This window comes from Microcaecilia unicolor, chromosome 8, assembly GCF_901765095.1.
Source record: "Microcaecilia unicolor chromosome 8, aMicUni1.1, whole genome shotgun sequence".
Lineage (NCBI taxonomy): Eukaryota > Metazoa > Chordata > Amphibia > Gymnophiona > Siphonopidae > Microcaecilia > Microcaecilia unicolor.
The window spans coordinates 78,457,893-78,481,711 of NC_044038.1; the positions used below are offsets into that span (position 1 = coordinate 78,457,893).

The window sequence follows — 23,819 nt, forward strand, 5'->3', positions numbered from 1 at the left end:
GGAGCAGCGAGATAGAAGGAACGGAGCCGGGAGTTAGCAGTGGGGGAGAAGGGGGAAGACAGGAGACATTTACCCAGAGTTCATGGGGAGGAGTGTAGGGAGAGATGAGAGCGGAAAGGTACTGAGGAGCTGCAGAGTGGATGCACTTGTAGGTCAAAAGGAGAAGTTTGAACCATATGCGGAAGCGGATAGGGAGCCAGTGAAGCGACTTGAGGAGAGGGCTAACGTGAGTATAACGACTCTGGCGGAATATAAGATGCGCAGCAGAGTTTTGGACAGATTGAAGGGGAGATAGATGGCTGAGCGGGAGACCAGCGAGAAGCAAATTGCAGTAGTCTAGGCGAGAGGTGATAAGGGTGTGGGTAAGGGTTTTGGTAGCGTCCTCGGAGAGGAAAGGGCGAATTTTGTTAATATTATAGAGAAAGAAACGACAGGTTTTGGCAATCTGCTGAATATGAGCAGAGAAGGAGAGAACGGAGTCAAAGATGACTCCAAGGTTGCGCGCAGACGGGACAGGGAGGATGAGAGTGTTATCTACCGAAATAGAGAACGGGGGGAGAGGAGAGGCAGGTTTAGGGGGAAAGAGGAGAAGCTTGGTTTTGGTCATGTTTCGTTTCAGGTGGCGGCGAGACATCCAGGCAGCGATGTCAGACAGGCAGGCCGATACTTTGGTCTGGATTTCAGCTGAGATATCCGGTGCGAAGAGGTAGATCTGGGTATCATCAGCGTAAAGGTGGTATTGAAAGCCATGGGATGAGATCAGAGCACCAAGGGAAGAGGTATAGATGGAGAAGAGGAGAGGTCCTAGGACAGATCCTTGGGGTACACTGACTGTTAACGGGATAGATGTGGAGGAGGAACCTTACATCAGTTTTGATATGCTTTGCAGGCCAAAGGTAGCTAGAGGAGGATAGGGTTGCCCAGTGGGGAGAGTATAACTGGGTTGCAAGACAAGTGAATTTGAAGACATGGTTTGGAAGGATAGGGAGGCAAGCTGGGTGCAGCTAGGAAAAGTGCAGGTAGAGAGGTTTATCTTGCCATTGTTTGTGGTTTCATTTATAGCATTGGCAATATAGTGGCTTTCTAGGCAGTTTTCTATCCTTGCTTATACATTGGGAATGTGGAGACACCTCTGTCAGTATCTGAGAATAAAGTTGGAGGCTCTGTCCCCAATAGGTCCGCTGGCCAAGAATCTAAACATTTCCTATTGCAATTTTTTCCCAGGTATGAGTCAATAGCAATAATGTGGGGTCTGGTTTTTATGTCAACTGGGGATAGAGAGGGAGCTAGCAGAGTTTGGTTCCTTGAAGGGTTTGGGATTGAGCAATATTTATATCTTCAGCTGATGACTGTCTTGGAGAAGTTTCAGGCTCATAGATGGAAATGAAGGGGGCCATTGGAAACTAAACATGACCAAGACTGATCTTCTTATCTTTCCCTCTAAACCCACCTCTCCACTTCCCTCATTTTCTATCTCTGTAGACAACACTCACATCCTACTTATCTTATCAGCTCGTAACCTTTGGGTTATCTTTTCCTCTCTCTCTTTCTCTGCACATATCCAATAGACTGCTAAAACCTGTCGTTTCTTTCTCTATAATATCAACAAAATTCATCCTTTCCTTTCTGAGCACACTACCAAAACCCTTATGCTTATGTTAGCCCTCTGCTCAAGTCACTTCATTGGCTCCCTATCCATTTCTGCATACAGTTCAAACTCCTCTTATTGACTTACAAGAACATTCACTCTGCAGCTCCTCAGTACCTCTCCACTTTATCTCTCCCTACAGTTCTCCCCGGGAACTCTGTTCTTCAGGTAAATCTCTCTTATCTATACCCTTCTCCTCCACTGCCCACTCCAGACTCCGTTCCTTTTATCTTTCTGCACCATATGCCTGGAATAGACTTCCTGAGCCAGTACATCAAGCTCCATCTCTGGTCATCTTCAAATCTAAGTTAAAGCCCACCTTTTTGATGCTACTTTTAACTCCTAACCCCTATTCACTTATTCAGGACCCATGTATGTTTTATTATTCCCACCTTAGTAATTCCCTTATTTGTCCTGTTTCTCTGTCCTGATTAGATTGTAAGGTCTTTCAAGCTGGGGCTGACACTTCTTGTATACATCTAGTAGTGCTATAGAAATGATAAGTAATAGTAGTAGTAGTTATGCAACTTGAATCCTATGGTTGTGTTGGTTGAACTAAGGACAAACTAATGTTTACTTTTATACAATAATTTCAGATCCTGATCTGTATCCTGATTGAATGCAAAAACTGGTAGACAAATGGAATATTGAATTGCAGGTCACTCAATGAGTCTGACCGGCCTGCTATCTGGCAAATAGCTCATTCAGGGGCCCTTTTACTAAAGCTTAGTCTGCGCTAATAGAATTAAATGCTAAGAAGTTCATTACATGCTAAGAAGCCCATTTTTTACCTATGGGCTTCATAGCATTTAGTGCACACTAAGCAAGAGTAGGATGGAAATGATGATCTGGTTATTACATTGCAGTTTTAGGTATTGCTTTTTATATGCATACATGGGAGATAATTCTATTTAAAAAGGTGTCAATATTTAGTCACCAAGAACATACATAAATGAACAGAATAGCATATATGCATGTAGGATCTCCAGATATGAACACATTTCACTGATCTTGAGTAGAAAGCATTAGCTTCCAAATGACATACTCAATTATAAATTACTGACCCTCATCTTTAAAACCTTGAGAAATGAACTACCTTTAATCCTAGCCACTACCTTGAGGATTTACTGTCCCCCTCGTTCATTATGATCAGAGGACAAATTATTGTTGGGAGTACCTTTCATTATGTTACCAGTGTATAGCAAGATTTTGTACACGTTAGTAATGATTCATCAAGTACTCCACTATGATTCTTTGTATTATTTTAGGCATGCTGTAAAATGGTATTTTCTGGCTCGATCCTTAATATCTCAACACAAATGTGAACTTCTTACTCCTGCACTCCAACAAATACGTTTGGAGGTTACGCAGTCTGGTACATTTTTCCATTTATGGACCCATCAAATGGAATAAACTGCCTTTGCAGCTGAAAAGTGAAAGCTGTTTGTCCACTTTTAAGAAATATTTGGCAGAATTCTTATTGTACCAGACTTATCATGACTCCATCTAAAGAAAGGACATTGGTCAATAATTGGACTTCCCTGCTGGATTTGTATGTTTTAATAACATGGGAACCTTTTACTAAAGCTTAGCGTATGCTAATAGATATTAGCATGTGCTAACTGCCACGTGGTCCATAGATATATATATATATGCGCAGCATTTAGCATGTGCTGATGTCCATTAGCACGTGCTAAGCTATAGTGTTTGTCTCAAGTGAAATCTGCATTAAAAGTAAAGTTTGAATAGAAGAGTAATATTTTGCTGTTTTCTAAGAGTAAGTACGTCGCTTGTAAACCTCAGAACAAAAAAATAATTGAATTACGTGTTTGTTCTTACAGTTCAGTGCATGTTGCAACAATATCAAATACATCACAAATTCAATACAATATACTTTATAGTTCAACAATTTTTATTGATGACAAAACGCACAAAACAGGCAAAAATAACAAAGAGAATACATAATAGCAGATAGAGTACATATACCCAGCATCCGCAATCCACAACATGTCATCAGTTTTTATATTCTGTGGTCTATAAGTACTTCAGGTACTGATACCCCCCCCCCCCCCCCCCCCCCCCCATGAAACCGAACAAAACTGTTGACTGAAAATTTGGGCATCTTTTAGGTCTTAATAACTCTGCCATTACATGTTCTACGTCTGTGAAATTTGTACCAGTTAATCAGAATTCCTTAGCGTGAGCAGCAGATGAATCCAGAGACTTGTGGGTTGTGACCATCTACCAGCAGGTAGAGATAGAGAGCGCTGAACTGCAGTGTCTTATAGGATGGAATGTAGGTGCCCCCCTTCATCCCTAAGGGCTATGGTAGTGGTGTACAGTTGTGGGGAGTGGGATTTGGGGGGCTCAGCACCCAAGGTAAGGGAGCTATGCACCTGGGAGCAATTTTTGAAGTCCACTGCAGTGCCCCCTAGGGTGCCCGGTTTGTGTCCTGGCATGTGAGGGGGACCAGTGCACTACAAATGCTGGCTGCTTCCACGACCAAATGCCTTGGATTTGGCCGGGTTTGAGATCACCGGCATTAATTTCCATTATCGGCGAAAACCGATGCCGGCCATCTCAAACCCGGCCATCTCTGACATTTGGCCAGCCCCAACCGTATTATCGAAATGAAAGATGGCCGGCCATCTTTTTCGATAATACGGTTCGGGACTGCTCTTTGTGGCTCCGGCCAAATGGCGCCGTTCGATTATGCCCCTCCAAATCACCTGGGCTAACTTGCAGATCTAAGCAGTTCATAAGCTACAGATGTTACATACTATGAGGGATTATTTGAAACTCCGGAAACTGCTTAAGGCATTTTTATTTCAGGAGGCTTTTAGAAAACTTTGTGGCAGTCCTCATTTTTATATTAAGATTCATGTTTAGCTAGGATATTCTGATTATTATTTTTATGTTACCTGCTTGATATGTATTACTATGAACACTGGATTGTAAACCACCTAGTACTTTGGATAGAGCAGTCTCGAAATTATGGAAATAAATAAATAAATGTAGGTGTACACATACACACCTAAACACCAACGTTACAGATATATATTATTTGCGATGGCATGTAGTTTGAAGGTGGGCGTACACATGAGTGGAGTCTGGGAGCTAGAGGGCAAGGTGCAGAGTCATGTGTGTAAATTCTAGAATTTATAATTTTTTTAAACAATCTAGACATAAGCATTTACCCAAGCTCCATGGCTGATGTAAGTGTTTGTACCTAATTTATACATGCATATTTCACCTGTTACATTAGTATTCTAAAACGGAAGGTAGACACCTTCTTATCTCTATAAAATAGGCTCCAGATAGATGCCCTATAGGCAGGTGAAAGATCTCCCTTATGTTGGAGGTATGTTACTATTGTGAAAGGAGTCAGCAGGTACATCTAAAAATAAATATTCACAGACACACACACAAAAAAAATGCCTCACAAGGAAAAATAAAGTTACACTCCTATGAGAAAATGTTTTTTCTGAAAAACAAAAGATCCAACCAGCTGCAAATCAAAAAGCTTAAAGAAAGAAAAAGTAACTAGTAATAGTGTTATTAGATATAAAATAAATTCAGTAGTGATGATAAATGGTACTATGTACAGCATATCTGATAATAATAATAAATACATAGTAAACATATAGTAAACATAGTAGATGACGGCAGAAAAAGACCTGCACGGTCCATCCAGTCTGCCCAAGAAGATAAATTCATATGTGCTACTTTTTTATTTGTACTGTCCTCTTCAGTGCACAGACCGTATAAGTCTGCCCAGCCCCCAGCACTATCCCCGCCTCCCAACTACCAGTCCCGCCTCCCACCACCAGCTCTGGCACAGACCGTATAAGTCTGCCCAGCACTAGTCCCGCCTCCCAACCACCAGCCCCAGTACAGACTGTATAAGTCTGCCCAGCACTAGTCCCGCCTCCCAACCACCAGCCCCAGCACAGACCGTATAAGTCTGCCCAGCACTAGCCCCGCCTCTCAACCACCAGCTCTGCCACCCATTCTAGGCTAAGCTCCTGAGGATCCCTTCCTTCTGCACAGGATTCCTTTATGTTTATCCCACGCATGTTTGAATTCCGTTACCGTTTTCATCTCCACCACCTCCCGCGGGAGAGCATTCCAAGCATCCACCACCCTCTCCGTGAAAAAATACTTCCTGACATTCTTCTTGAGTCTGCCCCCCTTCAATCTCATTTCATGCCCTCTCGTTCTACCGCTTTCCCATCTCCGGAAAAGGTTTGTTTGTGGATTAATACCTTTCAAATATTTGAACATCTGTATCATATCACCCCTGTTTCTCCTTTCCTCCAGGGTATACATGTTCAGGTCCGCAAGTCTCTCCTCATACGTCTTGTAACGCAAATCCCATACCATCCTCGTAGCTTTTCTTTGCACCGCTTCAATTCTTTTTACATCCTTAACAAGATATGGCCTCCAAAACTGAACACAATACAGCCTCACCAACGACTTGTACAGGGCCATCAACACCTCTTTTCTTCTGCTGGTCACACCTCTCTCTATACAGCCTAGTAACCTTCTAGCTACGGCCACCGCCTTGTCACACTGTTTCGTCACCTTCAGATCCTCAGATACTATCACCCCAAGATCCCTCTCCCCATCCGTACCTAGCAGACTCTCATCGCCTAACACATACGCCTCTCTTGGATTTCTACTCCCTAAGTGCATCACTTTGCATTTTTTCGCATTGAATTTTAATTGCCAAACCTTAGACCATTCTTCTAGCTTTTTCAGATCCTTTTTTATGTTTTCCACTCCCTCCGGGGTGTCCACTGTGTTACAAATCTTAGTATCATCCGCAAATAGGCAAACTTTACCTTCTAACCCTTTGGCAATGTCACAAATATATTGAACAGAATCGGCCCCGGCACCGATCCCTGAGGCACTCAACTACTCACCTTTCCCTCCTCTGAGCGAACTCCATTCACCACCACCCTCTGGCGCCTGTCCGTCAACCAGTTCCTAATCCAGTTCACCACTTTGGGTCCTATCTTCAGCCCATCCAGTTTATTTAAGAGCCTCCTGTGGGGAACCGTGTCAAAAGCCTTGCTGAAATCTAAGTAGATTACGTCTATAGCACGTCCACGGTTCAATTCTCCAGTCATCCAATCAAAGAATTCAATGAGATTCGTTTGCACAATTTCCCTTTGGTAAAACCATGTTGTCTCGGATCTTGCAACTCATTTTCTTCCAGGAAATTCACTATCCTTTCCTTCAGCATCGCTTCCATTACTTTTCCAATAATCGAAGTGAGGCTTACCGGCCTGTAGTTTCCAGCTTCTTCCCTATCACCACTTTTGTGAAGAGGGACCACCTCCGCTGTTCTCCAATCCCTCGGAACCTCTCCCATTTCTAAGGATTTATTAAACAAATCTTTAAGAGGACCCGCCAGAACTTCTCTGAGCTCCCTCAATATCCTGGGGTGGATCCCATCCGGTCCCATGGCTTTGTCCACCTTTAGTTTTTCTAGTTGTTGATACACACTCTCTTCTGTGAACGGTGCTATATCCACTCCATTCTCAAATGAACCTTTGCCAGTCCATCGTGGTCCTTCTCCCGGATTTTCTTCAGTAAAAACAGAACAAAAGTATCTATTTAGCAAATTTGCCTTTTCTTCATCATTATCTACATAGCGGTTTACAGTATCTTTTAGTCTCACAATTTATTTATAGTTCATTTGTATCCCACATTTTCCCACACATGCAGGCACAATGTGGCTTACAGTTAATTTAAGAAAAAATTACAAATTGAGATAATACAGTTAAAGGTGACTAAGGATAGTCAGGGGGAGCAGTAGCTAACAATGGGGAACTAAGCAGGGTAGGAGAGTGTGATGGGAATACTAATCAGCAGAGCAACTAGGGGAGTACGTTTTAACAAAGAAATAAGTTTTCAGCAATTTTTTGAAAAGGGTGTGGTCCAATTGCGTTTTGAGGTGTTGCGGAAGAGCATTCCAGTATTTAGGACACCAGTAGCGGAAAGAAGAGGTGAAAATCATCTTATATTTGACGCCCTTGCAGTTTGGGAAGTGTAGTTGGAGATATGACCGTACTGCAGGCGTGGCATTCCTAGGTGGAAGATCAATCAGGTTGAGCATATAGTCCGGAGCAAGACCATAGATGATTTTGTGGGTTAAGGAGCAGATTTTTAAAATAATACGTTCCTTTACAGGGTTGTAGCGCAGAGGCTCAGCATGTGCAAATCGTCGTTTTCCCAGAATCAGTCTCGCAGCACTGTTCTGGACTGTCTGGAACTTTTTCAATGAAGAGACCTTGCAGCCCGCATAAATCCCGCTGCAATAATCTAGGTGGGATAGGACTAATCATTGCACAAGGGTACGGAACAGCTCTCTGGTAAGGAAATACCTTATGCGCCGGAGCCTCCACATAGCATTAAACATTCTTTTGGAGACCAGATGCACATGATTCTCGAACTGTAGGTGCATGTCCAGATTCACTCCTAAAAGCCGCAGACTGTTGGAAATCGGAAGAACATAATCCTTAACGGGAAGCGTTGTATCGGTTATTTTGTGATGGGGGGGACGAGAGTATGAGACATAGTAACATAGTAGATGACGGCAGAAAAAGACCTGCATGGTCCATCCAGTCTGCCCAACAAGATAAACTCATATGTGCTTCTTTTTGTGTATACCCTAACCTTGATTTGTACCTGTCCTCTTCAGGGAACAGACCATATAAGTCTGCCCAGCACTATCCCCGCCTCCCAACCACCAGCCCCGCCTCCCAACACCAGCTCTGCCACCCAATCTCGGCTACGCTCCTGAGGATCCATTCCTTCTGAACAGGATTCCTTTATGTTTATCCCACGCATGTTTGAATTTCGTTACCGTTTTCATTTCCACCACCTCCAACGGGAATTCCCTTTTTAGTCATTCTCCTTTCACTAATATACCTGAAGAAATTTTTGTCACCCTTCCTTACCTTTCTAGCCATTTGTTCTTCCGCTTGCGCTTTCGCCAGACGTACCTCTCTTTTGGCTTCTTTCAGTTTCCTCCGGTATTCCTCCCCGTATTCCTCGTCTTGAGTTTTTTTTTATTTCTGGAATGCAAACTCTTTAGCCTTTATTTTCTCAGCCACTTGCTTGGAGAATCATAGCGGTTTCCTTTTTCTCTTGCTTTTATTTACTTTCCTTACATAAAGGTTTGTGGCCCTATTTATAGCTTCTTTCAGCCTAGACCACTGTCCTTCCACTTCTCGTACGTCCTCCCAGCCCATCAGCTCCTTCCTTAGGTATAAAGGGTTCTTATAATATCTGAGGCTTTCTGAATAGAACCCAAAATGCTTAAAGAGAGGAAAATGGGGAGGGGGAGGGGAATAGGTAAAACATGAGGCACTATATTAAAAATCTGCTTAAAGAAAACATACAGCCAACATTTAAAAACCCTGAAATGAGCATGAGTCAGCAGAGCACAATCTTTAAAAGTACATTACATAAAAACTGGAGGAAGAGGAAGAAGAATAGAAAACGGGAACAAAAACCAAAAAGAGCAGAGAGGAAGTGATATGACTATGCAGTCACCTTTTGCAAAAAGTAGCAAACTTTCTTGCACAATTCCAACTGTAAAGGTGTAAATTAGCGTGTATCTCTTATGGATTTCTTAAGGTTTACAGATAATTCTATTGTTCTTTGAGAAGCCAGCATGCCGAATTGTGGAGTATCTCAAACCAAAGGGATTTATTTACAGATTTTTATGTAGTAGTTTCTGCATTCTCTCTGTGCAAAATTAATGTGGTTGGCTAACATGGGACAATTGTATCTTCCATAGGTCTCTCTCTCTCTCTCTCTCTCTCTCTCTCTCTCTCTCTCTCTCTCCATCTGTCTATCTGTCTGTCTGTCTCTCTTTTTCTCTGTCTGTCTCTCTCTGTCTTTCTCTCTCTATCTCTGTCCCTCTCTCTTTCTCTCTCTCCCTCCCTTCAACTGACCGTATCCTGCAAAAATCAGGTTTTCATAGAAGGGCTTTGTGATGAGCTACAGAACTGACTTTATATAGAAATAACAAGGTCAATATTCAAATTTTATTTATTTATTTATTGGGATTTATTAACTGCATTTATGAAGAGATTCACCCAAGGCGGTGTACAGCAGGTACAGTTTAAGATAAAACTTACAATTTTGTTAATAGCATCTGTTTTAGGCTGTGCAATTTGGTTTGCTATTCGCTAAAAACTTATGAAATATCACAAAATATCATAGAAAACATTATACAGGAATTAGAGAGAATTAAAAGTCTTTTCAATTACTCACCCACCATCACAGCATCAGACATGAGTTTGAAGTTATAACAAACTTACAAAATCTAACATCAGTACCTCTGGTAATTATAAGTAATTAGGCTAATTAGATAAAGATAGCCAGTTAAGTGCTATTTAGGTTTTGGGTTCAAAGTGGCTTACAACTAATAAAAATTAATAAAAGCACCAAATCCAGTCCTTCCCAGGAACATTAGCCTGTAAAAACCTGAGTAAACAAATGTGTCTTTAAAAGGAATTTGAACTTTTTAAAATCTACCTCTACTTCCCTCCCGAACAATTCTTGGCAAGTCATTCCACAAACTTGGAGCCAACCAACAAATGGCTCTTTTTTTAAAACACTCCTGCCCAGATAGATCAAGAGAAGGCAATACCAGGTGGTTATCTTGTACAGACCATAAATCACAACTAGGCAAATAATGTATCACCAAAGAACTTAAATAAGATGGCTGTATATTATAATAAGCACAATGAGTTAATGTCAGTATCTTTAAGTACATAAGTACATAAGTATTGCCATACTGGGAAAGACCAAAGGTCCATCGAGCCCAGTATCCTGTTTCCAAAAGTGGCCAACCCAGGTCACAAATACCCGGCAAGATCCCAAAAATGTACAAAACATTTTATACTGCTTATCCTAGAAATAGCGGATTTTCCCCAAGTCCATTTAATAACGGTCTATGGACTTTTCCTTTAGGAAGCCGTCCAAACCTTTTTTAAACTCCGCTAAGCTAACCACCTTTACCACATTCTCTGGCAACGAATTCCAGAGTTTAATTACACGTTGAGTGAAGAAAAATTTTCTCCGATTCGTTTTAAATGTACTACATTGTAGCTTCATCGCATGCCCCCTAGTCCTAGTATTTTTGGAAAGCGTAAACAGATGCTTCACATCTACCCATTCAACTCCACTCATTATTTTATAGACCTCTATCATATCTCCCCTCAACCGCATTTTCTCCAAGCTGAAGAGCCCTAGCCGCTTTAGCCTTTCTTTATAGGGAAGTCTTCCCATCCCCTTTATCATTTTCGTCGCCCTTCTCTGCACCTTTTCTAATTCCACTATATCTTTATTGAAATGCGGAGACCAGAATTGAACACAATATTCGAGGTGCGGTCGCACCATGGAGCGATACAAAGGCATTATAACATCCTCATTTTTGTTTTCCATTCCTTTCCTAATAATACCTAACATTCTGTTTGCTTTCTTAGCTGCAGCTGCACACTGAGCAGAAGGTTTCAACGTATCATCAACGACGACACCTAGATCCCTTTCTTGGTCCGTGACTCCAAACATGGAACCTTGCATGACGTAGCTATAATTCGGGTTCCGCTTTCCCACATGCATCACTTTGCACTTGCTCACATTAAACGTCATCTGTCATTTAGACGCTCAGTCTCCCAGTTTCGTAAGGTCCTCTTGTAATTTTTCACAATCCACAATCTGAATAACAGACAACCAATGAAAACATTTAAACACAGGTGTAATATGTTCATGCTTCTTAAATACCCAGTGTAACTAAATGTAACTCACCTTGAGCTACTACTGAAAAAGGTGTAAGCAAAATCCAAATAAATAAATAAACATTGCCTAACAGTCTAATAGAGGTATTCTGCAATGTCTGCAGCCACTTTAAATTAAATTGAGTAAACCCTGCATAAACCAAGATGGGGGGGGGGGGGGGGCAGAGGATGGGTCAAAATTTTGTGCCCATTCATTTTGGGTTCAGGCCACTCTCCCAAACTGAAGGTCTGGCTAGGCCACTGGTTTAACCAGGCAGTGGCCCTGTTGCCTGTGACTGCCCAGGTGTAGTCCCAGACAGTGGTCTAGGGCAGAGTTGGGGAGGAAGTGGGAGTTATGGGGTACTGGTAATAATTTAGTGCTGGTGCCTGTACAGCTAAGCAATGAGACAGGACTGCACAAATGATTGTCCTAGCTTTTTTCACCTAGCTGTGTGGACACCAACATAACTTATTTAGATTATGTCACACCTTTTTCAGCTCAAGGTGAGTTACATTCAGGTACAGTAGGTATTTCCTTGCCCCCAGAGGGCTTACAATCTAGTGCAGGATTTGAACTGGGCTTTGCTGGTTGCCAGCCTGGTGTTCTAACCACTAGACTACTCCTCCACAACAGGGTAGTGGCCTGATTATTCCTCTGTTCTCCCCTCTCTCTCCCTCTAAACATATGCACCTCCTTCCGATGCCACCCCAAGAGCATTGGCCTCTTCCTGCCCCCTCAACAAGAGCATACCCTTCTCCCTTCAACCAAAGAGGTTATCCCTCTCAACCTTTCTAACAAGAGCCTACTTCCCTCATGAACCCTCCAAGCAGCTCCCCTCCCAGATCCCTTCCCCACAAGAGCTCCCCCTACACACATTGCCTCCTCCTGAACCTCCCTCCCACAAGAACTCCACCCCCCCCCCCCAACACACACATAAGCAATACCCATTCTAGAAGCTCCCCTTAGGTCCTCCCAGGCCTATATTAACAGTCCCTGGTGGTCTCATCTAGGAAAAGCAGGAATGATTCCCATTCTTTTTCTTGTGCATGGCGGCTCTGGGTTCAAAATGGCTGCTGCAACCTCTAGCAGTAGTCTGTAATGCTACCACTAGTACCGTGAGACTGCAGATAGAGGTCACAGCAGCAGTTTTGAATCCGGAGCCACCATGGGCAGGAGCAAGTGGGGATTCCTCTTGCTTTTCCTACTCTAGGCCACCGAGTACTTTTAAGGTAGGCCCTGGGAAGCCTACAGGGGATTTGGGAGGGGCCTACTGGAGTGGAACAGTCCTTATGGGGGAAAATTCTTGTGGAGAGAGGGCTTTGGGATGGGGAGGAAATTGGCATGATGCCCTTATAGATTGGCTGGGATGGAGGATTGGAAAGTCTTATGTGGATCCCAGCTTAATATTGGCCAGGACATGCATAAATTCCAGTGGCCAGTACATGTTCAGTGCTGGTGCCTGAACAGGGCCTGGTATTGAACATCTGGTTCTAATTTAGCCAGCAATAGTCAATGCTTAAAAACCTGCTGCCACCACCGACTGAACATTGACCAGTTAGATTTCTATTTTCCAGCTACTAAGACAATCTTTGAAGGTACAACAAATCTTCATTTTTGTGCCAAAGGTGCTAATGCTGAATACCTTTTCTAGTGGAATCAAAGATGCAAGTTTGTGTCACTTAGAAATCATCATTGGAGACAAGGTACAAAAACTTAATGGAGAATACAAACCAAGCCAAGGAAGGGGAAGGGGTTCCAGGGGAAGTGGCGATTTTCTAGTGTTTAGCCAATTAATACCTATTTATTTATTGTTTGCATTGGGATATTTTATTAGTATTTATCAGTTAAAACCTAAAATCAGAAGCTCTAATATTCATTCTGTTCTGCTCCAGACTCTTCTCAAAAGGAATTTTGCTGATAGAGGTATACTATTCATATAAGCTGGTCCTTCAGTAAACACTCTTTCTAACACAGAAGGGTTGGATGCTTTTAGCTTGTCCTTGACGTCCTGGCCCATGAGGACAGAGATGATGGGGTTGACAAAACTGTTGAGAAAAGCCAGGCTGTTGGCTGGGGCTGTACCTATTGTAACTGCCCAAGTCAATTGGCAGCTACGCATTTTAAATAAGAACTTTTCCAGGAGGACGAAGGCACAGAATGGGAACCAGAAGAAGAAGAAAGATACAATGAAGGTGAAGATTTATTTATTGCATTTGTATCCCACATTTTCCCACCTCTTTGCAGGCTCAGTGTGGCTTACAATACATCATGAATGATGGAAATACAATTTGTTACAATTTGATTATGGGTTACATGGTGAGGAATTATAAGAAGACAAAGTAAGATAACATTATGAGGCAATAAGAGCTATAGGATAGCAACTTGAAGATAACTTCATGTGACATGACACATTTCTAGCTATGAGGGAGGGGTTTCATATGTGGTGAAGGTACGTAAGATGAGAGTGCAAAAGGAAATATTATGAGACATTTCTAACTATATATAAGGAATTTATGTGTTTTGATCCTTGTGATATATTTTGTCAAAAAGATGGGTCTTCAGTAGTCTGCGGAAGTCGGTTAATTCGTGAATCGTTTTCAGGTTGCGTGGTAGTGCGTTCCAGAGCTGTGTACTCATATAGGAAAAGGTTGATGCATGCATTAATTTGTATTTTAGGTCTCTGCAGTTAGGGAAGTGGAGGTTAAGGAAAGTTCTGGATGTTTTTTTAGCATTCCTGGGTGGTAGCTCTATCAAGTCTGACATGTAGGCAGGGGCTTCACCAAGAATGATCTTGTGAACCAAGGTGCATACTTTGAAAGTGATACGTTCTTTGAGTGGGAGCCAGTGCAGTTTTTCTCGTAGGGGTTTTGCACTTTCGTATTTTGGTTTTCCGAATATAGGTCTGGCTGCTGTGTTCTGGGCTGTTTGGAGTTTTTTCAGTATTTGTTCTTTGCAGCCTGCGTAGAGTGAATTGCAATAGTCTAAATGATGATTCTAAAGGGCTTGCTGGACTTGGTCAAATGGTTCTTCCTTATTCTCAGGACAATACAGCTGTAGCAAATGATAATAACAGCCAGAGGAATGAGAAACCCACACACACAGCTGATGATACCCATGATTTTGCTTCTGATCTCTTTCAGGTAATGTGTGTTTGAGACTGCATAAGTAGAATAGCAAATTTTGATATTCCGGAAAGACCCAGTGTTGCGGAACATGAGATAAGGACAAATGATGAATGCCAAAATCCATGACCAGGGCCACAATAGAAGCCAGCCTTGGTGTCCTGTGATTTTGGGACCACACAGGGTAGCCACTGCCACAAAATGGTCCATGCTGATGACCATCAGGAAAAACACACTGGCATACATATTGAGACCTCCAAGCACGCTGCTTATCTTGCACAAGAATGTAGCGAAGGGCCATTGGAAGGGGAAGAAAAAAGGTGAATAGGAAGTCAGTGACAGTCAAGATCAAGAACCACATGGTATTCACAGTCTTCTTCATCCTGAACCCAATGACCCAGATGACAAGACCTTTTCCTATCACCTCGAAGATGAAGGTGATACTGTAGATACGCATGGAGTCTTCTACAACTGAGAAGTCGCCACACTTTCTTCACAACAAATTCGGTTTTAATTGAGACATGGTGAAATCCTCTGACAAGTTTAAGTAGATGGTGGTATTATCAGGCATTATGGAAACATCAGCCATTTTTATTCCTGAAAAATCCAAACACAAGACAAACTTAAAAAGAAGTTATCATCTGATAATGATTTTCTAAATAGCAAATTAAACTGATTTACAGCACAGAAAAGCATCTTGAATTAGCTGTCTTCACTTATTACTGAGGACCCGATACTCAAAGCAAACCAGGCTTGCAACATTTCATTTAGACTGGTTTTACGCAGTCTAAAAGAAACTTTTTTTTTCCGTGCAATGCACAGAGGCTTTCGGCCACTACTTTACCGTGCACAGAAACAGTGACTGAAAGTCCCATGCTAATAAGCTTGCATGTATTAAAACAAGCTCGTTAGCTATTCTGTGCAATGCACAGAAAACTGGTCCACGAGAAAGAGGCAAAAAAACTAACGACAGCTCTAGAGCTGTCCTTGGGGTTCCCATGTTACTTTACTGTCAGTGCTTGAGCTGCTGCAGCCCCCTACTCCTGAGTCCCCTTACAAAAACCTTGGTGGGCTGGTGGATGTCCCCAAACTTGAAAACTTCCCAGGGAGTCAGGAGGACCCCCTGACCCCCACAAATTTGAACACTTCCTGGGGAGGTACGGTGGACCCCCTGACCTCCCCCCTCTAAAACATACCCTGGTGGTCCAGCAGGTCTACAGACCCCACCTCCTAATTTAACACTGGGTAGTGATGGTATAGTGTAATCTCTTCCTCTCTGATCCCCCCTCATACCTGTAGTAGGAGGCAGGAGGACCACCAGGATATTTACAATCCTGTTCTATGCATGTGCTATGCATCCGAGTCGCACACAGCGACCAACACAAAGGGATTTGCATGCATCTCATTTGCATGCCATCCCCTTTGTATTTAACGGCAATCTTTGTGCATCACTCCTGAGTCCCTATGCAGTTCACAGAGAAAGCTACCACTCCAATTCACCTGCCTAATGTGTTATCTGATGAGTACTTCTGCATCTAGTAAGCACAAGGAGGCACAAACAATCACTAAATATCTTCTCCAAGTGATGGGATCTATGGGGCCGGTTCCCAAATGAAGAAATGATACAATATAACCAAAAAACCAACACATTCAATTTCTCATGTGTGAGACCTCCGAATGAGGGTTGGGAGTGGGTCAGTGAAATAATGCAGCTGGACAAGAAGGGATGCATAGAAAATAAGTATTTATTTTAAAGAACTTCTGGACCTGTTCCTTCACAAAGTTGGGTGTCTAGATGCAGTGCGCTGGGCACAAATTCTATAATAGTATCTGGGCATCAAGACTCCATTGCAGAATACTAGCATAGATTATCTATGCACCTACAATTAGGCACGCCACATGCCAAATCAATAGGCATGAATGCACATGCCTAAATGTGGCACTTTAGCATGTAATGTGCCCCCCCCCATGCCCCCCATGCTTTAAATGTGTGTATACCTGCTAGTATGCTTCTCTGGTTTTAAGCACCAGACAGGTGTGCAAAACTGCTTCCTCAACTACCGATGCAAACCGCATCGCCAAACAAGTAATTAGCTGACAGTTTACCTCTGTCCCAGAGCAGGTGTAAATGCTGACATCTACATTTTGTAAAGTGTGTATAATTTGAAATAAATAAACAATACATATATGAATACTTTTCAGACTTACCCAAACCATGCCCATGACACCCTGCCTATAAAACTTTGTGTGGTTCAAATCTACACTTGTTAAGTAGCGGCTTGATAAAATTTCCATGCATAGGGTATTTATATAAATAAATGCTGCTATTTACAGCTGTAAATGCCATGCAAGCTTTTTAAAATGACTCTGGATTTTCTGATGAGTAAAGATAGTTCTTAAAGCTAGCTCATAGATGTTTTTTTACATCAGTTTATCGTGCAGTGCAGCTATGACTGAAAACATTTTTTTGGGGGGTGGGGGGTTAACAGAAGTTCAGTAACTGGGACCAAATAGCAGTTGCAGTGTTATATTTATGAATGTCAAGATCTGTATACTGAGATGCACTGTCCATTCCACAGCAGTAAAGTGAGGACTGTTTGTTTTATTGTTACTCTGATGTTAAAGGTCCATGGTCAATTTAAGTCCATGGGACAAGAGTCCTGTGATCTGTAGCAATTGCCCTGGTCATTGATCCTTTAAACTTCCTTTATCTTCTAGGGAGATCCAAGACGGTCGATGGTGTGTAATGTTAGCAGGCTGCTCTGTGCTTTCTCTTCTTATTTCCTATCTGTATTTTTCGTTTTCTGAATTTAAGATGCCTAAAAGGAGGGTTAAGGTGAGGGACACCTTATCTGGTGCTTCTGTTTCGGTACAGGCCTCGATACTCCAATATGGAGTTACTTTGCAGGAGAGAAACGGAGGTACCCTTGCTGTCTCACCAGCGCAGAGAGAGTTGGCAAGCCTTGAGGGGAATGTTTCACTCATCCCTCCTTCCCGAATTGCTGCTCAATTCCTGGCTAGTAGCTCCCTGACTTCTGAGGCAGTGGCTAAAATCCGAGGTGCAGTTGTGAGTTTGAACACAGGAAGTCACTCAGGAAGCTTTGGAGACCCGACAAGGTTTGGAGAGCTAATTTCCCTCCATAATGTATCCGGGGATAGAGCAGAGTCAGCGAGCTCAGTACAGCTGGAGGCTGTGGTTTCCGGCCACACTCAAGCAAGGAAGATCATTTTGGATACTGAATTAGTGGAAATGGTGGAGGCAACAGCCGAGATTACCCTAACGTCAATATGGGAGACAATCACCAAATTGACAGTAACTGTGAGTATGAAAATGGACAATGGAAAAGGACATTGAGGGGCCCTTTTACAAAGCGGTGGTAAGCCCAACATGGGCTTACTGCTCGCTCTTCTGGGACTACCGCTGGCCCAAAGCAGCCACCGGCAGTAGTCCTGCCATGAGCACGCACCATTTCTGGGGGAAAAAGAAAATCCTTGGTAATGGCTTGCTTGGCGGTAACCTGGTAGTAATCGGGCATTACCGCACGCTGCCCGGTTACTGCCGGGTTAGTGCAGGAGCCCTTATCACCACTTCAATGGGTGGTCGTAAGGACTTCCCGTCGCATAGCCATGCGGTAAGTGTTCTCATACTGCATGGTCATGTGTGCCTGGGGTATTTATACCTACTGCGGTAAAAAGGGCCCTGGCATGTGGGGAAAATGGCCCCCGCCACTACTGCAGGACCCTTTTCCTGAAGCTTGGTCAAAGAAGCCCTGAGACTGTAGTTACATGGGTTTTGAAGGTGGAAACATCAATGGAAGAGAGTGTGGGAAAAGTTAAGACTCTGGAAGAAGAGGTTAAGGGGTCCTTTTACGAAACTGTGGCAAAAGGGGGCCTGCTCTGGCATCGGTGTGTGTTTTTGATGCACGCTGAGGCCCCCTTTTACACAGTGGGTAAAAGGCAGGGTTTCTTTTAAAGAAATGGATGCTCAGCAAGTGAAGCACTTTCTGTGCACCCATTTTGGGTGGGAGCACTTACCGCTGATTACTGTCAGATAAGCCCCCAGCGCCATTGTGCTGTAAATGGCGCACAGTGGGGCGGGACTACTGCTGGGCTCCTGTGGTAGCCCGGTGATAGTGTTGAAATAATGAGTGGCAAAGCAGCGATACGGGTACCGCCACTTTATAAAAGAGGCCCAAAGTTGCTTAAAAACTTTGTTGATATTCAATTTAAGTTGCAGCAAATTGAGAACTCTTTACGTGCTTGCAATCTTAGGTTTTTGAACTTTCCTAAAGTTCAAATGATGTCACCAAGAGAATTGCAGTTACCAAATTAATCTTTACCTCCTATAAGTAAGATCTATTATCTTCAATTTAAGAAAAAACAAATGATGGAAGCAGCAAGAAATAAAAATTTGGAGACTTTCACCAGATAATTTAAATATGACAGAGTTTTTGGAAACATCTCAGGAAGTGGTGGAATCTCGTGCTACACTCCTGGTGCCCTTCGTATTTGAGTCTGATAAGAATCTTCTTATTAAATTGTTTTTCAAGTATAGAGCATTATTGTATATGGACCAAAAACTATGGTGTTTTCCTGACTTGTGTAGAGAGACTCTGCAGAGGTATAAATCTTTTCTGGCTCTTCGCCCACAAATATTACAAAATAGTGATTTTTTAAAATGTTTTCCAGTTAAATGTTTGGTTAAATTTCAAAATGTTAGGTATATTTTCTATGACCCTATACATTTAAAAACTTTTCTGGATAATAAGTTTCCCTTGCAGTTGGTTGGAGAACCCTCTGTATAGAGTAAGGTAATTTGAGCATTAGTACTTATTATCATCTGATGCTTTTGGTTTATTGGTATTATTTCATTTATTTTAACTCTCTGTTCAATTTATGAGGATCACCATAATATGGGGACTGAGAGAGGATAATTGTTGTTTTGTGTTTTGAGAGTATTTACTATTATGAATTTTGCTTTATGATGTTATCCTGTTTTCTGGACAAGTAGTTGTTTTGCTTGTAAACATGTTTAATGCTTAGTCAAAATTAAAAAATAACAAAAAACCTTACATAAGTACATAAGTATTGCCATACTGGGACAGACCAAAGGTCCATCAAGCCCAGCATTCTGTTTCCAACAGTGGCCAATCCAGGTCACAAATACCTGGCAAGATCCCAAAAAGTACAAAACAGTTTATGCTGCTCAGGGCCAGTCTTAGGCAGAGGCGACCGAGGCGGCCGCATAGGGCCTCGCGCTTAAGGGGGCCCCGCGCGGCGCGCCTCAAGTCTGCCTCTGCCTTTCTCTGCCTCCTCCCCTCCCGTGCGAGTCTTGCACCTTCCCCCGCTCGTGCCCATCTGCGTCGTCGCTCGTTTTTAAAGCCCTGAGGCATTCTCCCTCCGAGTCCGACACCGGCGATTCACACAGCCTGCCTTCTGCCATCGTCAGGGCAGGGCCTCTTCCTCAGACGCATCCCACCTCTGCGCAAGACAGGAAGTTGCATCGAGGAGGCGGGACACGTCTGAGGAGAGGCTCCAACGCTGGCAGAAGGCAGGCTGTGTGAATCGCCAGTGTCGGAGGGAGAACGCCTCAGGACTTTAAAAACGACGACCACGCGGATGGGCGAGAGCGGGCGGAAGAGACAGGACCCGGAGGGGGAGGGGGAGAAAGCTGCCCAAGAGCTGGGTATGGATGGCTGGCTGGAGGGGATGGGCAGGGGAGAAGAGAGTTGCTGCTGGGTATAGATGGATGGTGGGGCGGGCAGGGGGGAGAGGAGGGTTGCTGGGCATGGATGGAGGGGAGGGGAGGAGGGTTGCTGGACATGGGTGGATGAAGGGGAAGGGAGGGGAGGGTTGCTTGACATGGGAGGATGAAGGGGAGGGGAGGGTTGCTGGACATGGGTGGATGAAGGGGAGGGCAGGGGGGAGAGAAGGGTTGCTGGACATGGGCGGATGGAGGGGAGGGCAGGGGGATAGGAGGGTTGCTGGACATGGATGGATGGAGGGGAGGGAAGACTGGAAGGAGATGCACATGGATGGAGGGGAGGGAAGAGAGGAGAAATCTGGACATAGATGGAGTGGAGGGCAGGGAAGAGAGGAGAAATGTTGGGCAGGAATGGAGGGAAGGAAAGACAAAGGAGATACACATGGATGGAGGGGAAGGGAGAGAGGAGAAATGCTGGACATGGATGTAGGGAAGGGGAGGAAAGTAGATGCAAATGGATGGAGGGGATGAGGAGAAATGCTGGATATGGATGGAGGGTAAATTGCTGAATTTAAGGGCTGGATCGGAACACTTTGAAGGCAGATGCTGAAACTGGAGAAAGGATAGGGACAGGGCTACAGATGGTAGACAGGACACATAAGGACACAGGAGGATAGGGACGTGTTGAGAGAAAAAATATCAAATGGAAAGAAGACACTGCATAAAACAGAAGACACTGGGACCAAAGCGAATAGAAAAACTAAATGATCAGACAACAAAGGTAGAAAAACGTATTTTATTCAGAATTTATTAATTGGAATATGTCAGCTTTTGGAAATGTGCATCTGTGATATTTTGCATGTAAGTTTCAATTTTTCTAGTATTGCTGCATGCTGAGTCTGACTTCTTGAGGTAACTTTCCACAGTTCAGTATTTTGCCTTTGTATCTGTTGTGTCATGTGTTTTTCATGTGTGATCAAGGTGCAGTATTCTGCTAGTGTGTAGTATTTGCAGCCCTTTTTGTTTTTTTTTCACTAGGTTGTATACTGGTGTTTTAGAGCCCGGTATAATTACAGTGCTGCCTTTCCACGCATAAGGTTGTAGCTCGTCCTGTGCTTGGAATTAGTTCTGTTATGGTTTGGTAAGGTTATGAGTGTGTTTTTGCACAAGTTTGTGTATAGTGTTTTGCAGCGGAGAGATTGTGTGTTGGCCTAACTGAGGTGGCACCAAAACATCAGAAAGGGTGTAGAGCCTAAATCATGACACACTACCTCTTGAAGGATCTACATATGGTCTGCACAGGGCCCCGCACTTGCTAAGACCAGCTCTGATGCTGCTTATCCTAGAAATAAGCAGTGGAGTTTCCCCACGTTCATTTTAATGGTCTATGGACTTTTCCTTTAGGAAGCCGTCCAAACCTTTTTAAAACCCCGCTAAGCTAACCACCTCTACCACATTCTCTGGCAACAAATTCCACAGTTTAATTACACGTTGAGCGAAGAAAAATTTTTTCCAATTCGTTTTAAATTTACTACTTTGTAGCTTCATCGAATGCCCCCTAGTCCTAGTATTTTCAGAAAGAGTAAACAGACACTTCAAGTCTACCCTTTCCACTCCACTCATTATTTTATAGACCTTTATCATATCTCCCCTCAGCCGTCTTTTCTCCAAGCTGGCATCTAAAACTAGGCAGCTCCTTACAAATTTACTCCTATATTTCAAAAGTCTGTACTAGACTGGTCTTTAGAAGGTGATGTAAAATGCTGATCGTTACAGCATAATTCATTTATCACAGCTCTGGATTCAATGGCCACCTGATAGGGAGGACACTTTTTTCATATTCCTGTTCACTAGCAATAAAGATCTCTGTTGTATTTTCACAAACCCAGATCTGTCTCTGCGCCTTAAAACATCACTAATTGTGTGCCCTGGGCAGTAATTCTGAATTTGGTGAGTGCCAAAAACACGCAGTAGAAAATATTTTCTATAGCGGGGCGCCTACCCAGCAGTAAATGGCAGTTGATACGCTGCATGTTTACCATCAGAGTAGGGCGTGAGACCTTATCATTAGGTCAATGGTTGGTGGTAAGGTCTCAGGGCGAAAATGGGTGTGCGCTGGTTTCAATTTTAGAGCACATCCATTTTCTGACCCCTTAAAAAAAGGCCTTTTTTCCTAGATGCAATAAAAAAATGGCCCAGTGCATGCCCAAATAACGTGCTCACACTACCGCAGGCCACTTTTTACCACAGCTTAGCAAAAGGGCCGCTAAGAGACTTGCCCAAGATTACAAGAAGTAATTGTAATTACAGTCCACTACAGGACTCCTTATTTTATCTCCTAGAACTGCTTTGCCATTCTGGAAATTCCTGCCCAGTCATAGCACTCAGTCCGTTTAGGACTCCTAGGGGCCCTTTTACAAATGCACGGTGGGCCTACCGCCAGCTTGCCACATGGTGATTTGGCTCTACCACCGAGCTTCCCAGGGAGCCTGTTGGTAATTCCAGCTCCCACTGCACCATTTCTGGTGCTAGAAAATAGTTTTGTAATTTCTAGTGTCTGGGGCATGCCCGGAGGTAATCATGCAGCACAGCGGGCTGCCCAGTTACCGTCGGGCTACCGCCAGAGTCCTTAGGCATCCAAAATGGGAGCCAGTAAGGGGTCCCCCAGGAAATGGCCGCACACCAATGCCTTTGCTTAGCACACGGCCATTTCCTTCCCCTTCACAGAAAAAAAGACTTTTACCGGTGGTGGTAAAAGGCAGTCTCAGCACTTGGTAAACCCATGTGCCGACCCCACTGCAGGGCCCCATTTACCACCGCTTGGTAAAAGAAGCTCTTAGACATGACCTGTGTGAATAAAGACATTGCATTCTGGTATTTAGAAGTCATTATTTTTGACTTTGTCTCGCATAATTCATCACAATGTAATCCATAACCGAGTTGTAACAAATTGTATTTCCATGATTCATAATATATTGTAAGCCACACTGAACCCGCAAAAAGGTGGGAAAATGTGGGATACAAATGCAATAAATAAATAAATAAATTACAGGACTGTTTATGTGATGTTCCATTGCTTTCTGCTTCTGCCTGCTCACATATTCCATTATTGCAGAAAGAAAATAGATTAGGAAGATCAGGAGGTATATTTATTTTATTTAAAACATTTATAATCTGTCTACAGTTCTAGGCAGAGTATAGGTTCACATACATAATAGCTTCCAAAATAAAACAATACAACCATTATTTATTTATTAGGATTTATTTACCACCTTTTTGAAGGAATTCACTCAAGGCAGTATACAGCAACAATAAGTCAAACATGAGCAATAGATAATTACAGCAGTAAAAATATTCAAATAACAATACGAAGTATGGCATAGTATGCTACTTACAGTAGAGGAGTGGCCTAGTGGTTAGGGTGGTGGACTTTGGTCCTGGGGAACTGAGGAACTGAGTTTGATTCCTGGCACAGGCAGCTCCTTGTGACTCTGGGCAAGTCACTTAACCCTCCATTGTCCCATGTAAGCCACATTGAGCCTGC

The 23,819-nt window shown here is 43.2% G+C and overlaps 1 pseudogene; it reads right to left on the reverse strand.

Annotated features, from left to right (window-relative positions):
* Window positions 1-14,377: 14,377 nt before the first annotated feature.
* On the reverse strand, window positions 14,378-23,710 carry LOC115476638 (annotated as a pseudogene).
* Window positions 23,711-23,819: the final 109 nt, after the last annotated feature.